Source organism: Furipterus horrens, unplaced genomic scaffold (genome assembly GCF_987537825.1).
Source record: "Furipterus horrens unplaced genomic scaffold, mFurHor1.1.pri manual_scaffold_1, whole genome shotgun sequence".
In the NCBI taxonomy this organism is placed as follows: Eukaryota; Metazoa; Chordata; class Mammalia; order Chiroptera; family Furipteridae; genus Furipterus; species Furipterus horrens.
The window spans coordinates 58489100-58495099 of NW_028327171.1; positions in this window are offsets into that span (position 1 = coordinate 58489100).

Sequence of the window (6000 nt, forward strand, 5' to 3'; positions counted from 1 at the left end):
ATTTAGGAAAGAACTGACTCCTATCCTCCTCAGACTATTCCAAAAGATCCAAGAAGAGGGAAGACTCCCAAACTTGTTCTATGAAGCCAATATTACCCTAATTCCAAAACCAGGTCAAGACACAGCAAAGAAAGAAAACTACAGGCTAATATTGCTGATGAACATAGATGCTAAAATCCTCAACAAAATATTGGCAAACCAGATCCAGCAACACATTAGAAACATCATACACCACGATCAAGTGGGATTCATCCCAGGGATGCAAGGATGGTTTAATATTCGCGAATCAATAGACGTAATACACCACATAAACAAAGTGAAAGAAAAAAACCACATGATCATATCAATAGATGCAGGAAAAGCATTTGATAAAGTACAACACCCATTTATGATGAAAACTCTCAGCAAAATGGGGATAGAGGGAGCATACCTCAACATAATAAAGGCCATATATGAGAGACCTGAAGCCAACATCATACTAAATGGGCAAAAACTGAGAGCATTCCCACTGAGGTCAGGAACAAGACAAGGATGTTCACTCTCCCCACTCCTATTCAACATAGTCTTGGAAATTCTAGCCACAGCAATCAGACAAGAAAGAGAAATAAAAGGCATCCAAATTGGAAAAGAGGAAGTAAAACTGTCATTATTTGCAGATGACATGATAGTGTACATAGAAAACCCTATAGACTCCACAAAAATACTACTCAAACTAATAAGTAAATTTGGCAAAATAGCAGGGTACAAAGTCAATATTCAGAAATTGAAGGCATTTCTGTACAGCAACAATAAATTCTCAGAGATAGAAACTGAAAGCAAATTTCATTTACCATAGCAACAAGAAAAATAAAGTACCTAGGAATAAACTTAACCAAGGAGGTAAAAGACCTGTACTCAGAAAACTACGTAACGCTGAAGAAAGAAATTAAGGAAGATACAAATAAATGGAAGCATATACCATGCTCATGGATGGGAAGAATCAACATGATTAAAATGTCCATACTACCCAAAGCAATTTATAGATTCAATGCAATCCCTATTAAAATACCAATGACATTTTTCACAGACCTAGAACAAATCCTTCAAAAATTTATATGGAACCAAAAAAGAGCCCGAATAGCCACAGCAATTTTGAAGAAGAAGAACACAGTAGGAGGATCACAACACCAGATATCAAACAATACTACAAGGCCACGGTAATCAAAACAGTCTGGTACTGGCATAAAAACAGACATATAGATCAATTGAACAGAATAGAGAGCCCAGGAATAAACCCAGGTATATATAGTCAACTAATATTTGACAAAGGGGGAAGGAACATCAAATGGAGTGAAAAGAGCCTCTTCAGCAAATGGTGTTGGGAGAACTGGATAGGGACATGCAAAAAAATGAAACTAGACCACCAATTTACATCATACACCAGAATAAACTCAAAATGGATCAAAGACTTAATGTAAGCCATGACACCATAAAAGTCCTAGAGGAAAACATAGGCAGGAAAAATTTAGATACCCCATGTAGCAACATTTTCACTGATATATATCTCCTAAGGCAAGGGAAATAAAGGAAAGAATAAACAAATGGGACTACATCAAACTAAAAAGTTTCTGCTCAGCTAAAGAAAACATCAGCAAGATGAAAAAGAAACCAACCATATGGGAAAATATATTTGCCAATGATATCTCAGACAAGGGGTTAATCTCCAAAATATATAAAGAACTTATACTACTCAAGACCAAGAAGACAGACAACCCAATTAAAAAATGGGCAAAGGACCTGAACAAACACTTCTCCAAAGGGGACATACAGAGAGTCCATAAACATATGAAAGTATGCTCAACATCACTAGCCATCAGAGAATGCAAATAAAAACCACAATGAGATACCGTAACCTTAGACCAGTCAGAATGGCCATCATCAACAAATCAACAAACAACTTGTGCTGGAGAGGATGCAGAGAAATGGGAACCCTGGTGCATTGCTGGTGGGAATGCAGACTGATGCAGCCACTATGGAAAACAGTTTGGAATTTCCTCAAAAAACTAAAAATGGAACTGCCTTTTGAACCAGCAATTCCATTGCTAGGATTATATCCAAAAAATCCTGAAACACCAATTCAAAAGAACCTATGCACCCCAATGTTCATAGCAGCACTATTTACAATAGCCAAGTGCTGGAAACAACCTAAGTACCCGTCTGTAGATGAGTGGATCAAAAACTGTGGTACATTTACACAATGGAATACTATGTAGCAGAAAAAAAGAAGGAACTTCTACCATTTGCAACAATATGGATGGAACTAGAGAGAATTATGCTTAGTGAAATAAGCCAGACAATGAAAGAAAAATACCTTATGCTGTCACCTATTACAGGAAACTAATGAACAACACAGACAAATGAGCAAAATTGAACCAGAGGTATGTAAACAAGGAGTAGACTAACAGTAACGGGGGGAGGGGGAGCAGGCAGGAGGGAGGAAAGGGGGTAAGAAGGGGAAGGGTCTAGTCAAAGAACATGTATAAATGACCCACGGACATGGACAACTGAGTGGGGACTGAATGTGGGAGAAGGGAGGGACAGGGTGCAGGGAAGCAAGAGGGGGAAAAAAGTGGGACAACTGTAATGGAAAAAGAAACAACAAATTTTTTAGTGGGGGAAAAATGAAAATATGAAGAAAAAAAAGCCATAGAGAGTTAACTTCAAGATATTCTTAGGTGATATAGTTAAGTTTGATTCAGTTCATTTAAAATTCTTAAAATCAAAGGTGAGGCTTCTCTAAAGAAATTTCACATGTAAACAACAATTTTGGCATGTGCTTAAGAGTCACAGCCTGACCTTTCTGATGACTTGCCCTATGAGTTTTAGACTCATCTACATAGCTTAAAAAATCATGTAAGCCAATTCTTTACATGAAATCTCTTAATATGTACATACTACTGGGTCTATATCTCTGGTGTAACCCTGACTGACACTTACTCTTTTTACCTGGAACTACAGTACTGCTCTAACAAATGTTTAAAAATGTGAAAGTGCTTTGAAATTGGGCAATGAGAAGAGGCTAGAAAAATTTCGAGGAATATAAGTTTTTTAAACATACAAAAACAAACCTGGATTGCCTTGAACATACTATCAGTAGACATATAGATGTTTATAACTACAAACAAGGACTTGAAAGATCATGGGGACTATGAAATAAAGAAACTTAAATCACTTTGGCAAACAAACAGTTATATTGTGATACACAAATTCTTAGTAGATATATGAATGTCAGATGTGCTAGTGGTGAGGACCCAGGGGCAACTAAGAAACATCACATTAGAAACTTTAAAAAAAGGAGACTCTTCCAATATAGCAGCACAATTATGTTTTATAAAGTTATGTGGAAAGAATTTGGAAACAATAAAATTAGACACTAATCTGAAGAGATTTCCAAACAAATTTGTGAATTTAAGGTGATGTTTCTTCTTGCTGCTTATAGTAAATGCAAAAGGATAGACATCAGTTGAAAAAAGAATGGTTGAACACAGAGGAACCAGGACTTGATTGTTTGGGAACTTCTCAGGCTCTTCAAATTGCAAAAGAACCTAAATTAAGGGATTTCCCCATCAGAAAAATAGGCTCTAGAGATAGAAAGTCAGGAGTCTGACTTTACAATCCTTATCTAATACTCCAGGAATATAAATATGTTAGATTATGCAGTGACTAATGTTTGTTGTGTGACTCATAGATTCCATCAAACAATTAGGCATTAGACATAAATAGACATTTGATTATCTAGAAAATATCTCTGCAGGCGACTATTTTCTACTGGAATGAATCTCCATCAAATACATAAGAAACCCATGAGATTTTCTTGAGAATATTGCACCAAAAGAAACACTGACAATATAGACTAAAAGTGTAATATAAGACAACGCAGGTTCAACTGCCTACTGCAAAGAAAGTCAAACTCACAAGACAGGTGCTGGTGCAAAAGGAAAGAGGTTTATTTAGGTGCCACAATCTCAGAGAATGGTGGACTCCAGTCTCAAAAACCATCTCCCCTTTCTTCTCAAGATTGCCATTCTTACAGGGATAAGTAGGAGAGGATTTTTCTTTTCTAACCAATTATATTGCTAGATTTTGTTGTGCTCAAGCTCTATCCATTCATCTTTCTAGACTTTGGCATGCTTAGTGTTAGAACCACCCCCTGTGCCATCTTGGCCAATAGGGGAAGACTCTTGGCACTTTCTGATTGTTTATGGTATTAGGGTCATTGGGGAAGGAGTGTTGCAGGTCTTGCTATCAGGGAGCCTGGAGATGCCACAGTCCTCAGTCCATGTCCTGACACTGAACACAGGTAACTGCACATCTGGGAGAGCCCTTTGGAGTTTCTGAATCATCTGAATATCCCCCATGCAGACTGTTTCTTTGATTTTTCCAGCAACACCTGCACTTACCATACCACTGACTGCTTGTACTCCAACTGACTGTCTATGGTAACAAAAGGAGCAGAGAGAGAGAGAGAGAGAGAGAGAGAGAGAGAGAGAGAAATAAATAAATAAAGCTTTCTGATCCCCAAAGTTATTCAGGAAAGAAACTGGTTGGTGAAACTACTCAGTAGCAAACATATGCTACCATTTGTTTAAAAAAGAAAAAAGAAAGAGAGAGAGAGGAAAGAAACAGAGAGAGGAAGGAAGGAAGGAAGGAAGGAAGGAAGGAAGGAAGGAAGGAAGGAAGGAAGGAAGGAAGGAAGAAAGAAGAAAGAAAGAAAGAAAGAAAGAAAGAAAGAAAGAAAGAAAGAAAGAAAGAAAGAAAGAAAGAAAGAAAGAAAGAAAGAAAGAAAGAAAGAAAGAAAGAAAGAAAGAAAGAAAGAAGAAAGAGAGAAAGAGAAAGAAAGAAAAAATAATCCACAAAGTGGAGCTTCAGGGCAATTTGGGTGAAACCTGGATCTTGGACTATAGAACTCAGAATCCAGAGGTTGTAACTTCTGTTCTCAGATCTTGAAACCTATGAATATTTATCTGGCTTGATCTTACAATTATTTGAGATCAGTGATGTTTTCTTCCTTTTATTTTGTCCATTTCTGAGAAAGAAAGTCTCAAACTGCTATCCTATGCCAGATCGCTTATTCTATTTTGGAAACAGATAACTTGATTCCTAGTTCTATAAGTCCACAAATACAGAGGAATTTTGTACCAGGATATATTGTACTCTTACCTAATTTAGATGAGTTCTATGATGATTAGTTTGGGGGATTTTATGCTAGTGAGAATTAATGAGATTTTGGACTTTGAGTGGATGTTATAATGAGTTGATATTTTGTGGATCTTGGAATAGGATGAATATATTTTGTACACAGGATTTATTTGAATCTTTTGGATATAAATATTCTGTTATAGTCAAAATAATAGCTGTGATAATAAAAAATAATACCTCTTCAAAAATGCCCACATCGTAATCTCTGAAAGCTGTGACTCTGGTACCTTATGTAACAAAGCGGCTTTGCAAATGTGATTAAAGTAAGGATTTTGAGATGATAAGATTATCATGAATTGTCTGGAAAGATCCAATGTAATCACAAAGGACCTTAAAATACTAAGAGAGACAGATGAATATTTGACTATGGAAGAAGTCAGAATGATGCCATGTGAGGAATATGAGGACTCAATTCTCCTTTGCTAGCTTTGAAGATAAATAATGGGGTCTATAAGTTAGGGGGTGTGAGCAACCCTGGAACCTGGAAAAGGCAAGGAAACTTATGCTACCTAGAGATTACAGAAAAGAATGCAGTTCTGATTTGTAATCTTTATTTTAGCTTATTTTAAACAGTGTCAAAATTTTAACTTACAAACCTATAAGATAATAAAGTTCTGTTGTTCATATGTGGTATGGGTCAATACTGATTTCTGGTATTTAGCCAATGTGTGGCTGAATAATAAAGGACTTGGAAAGGAACTGAATTTGAAATGTGGTGACAAGAAGGTCTGAAAGAGAGATAGGTAAACAGACCTCTTTGAA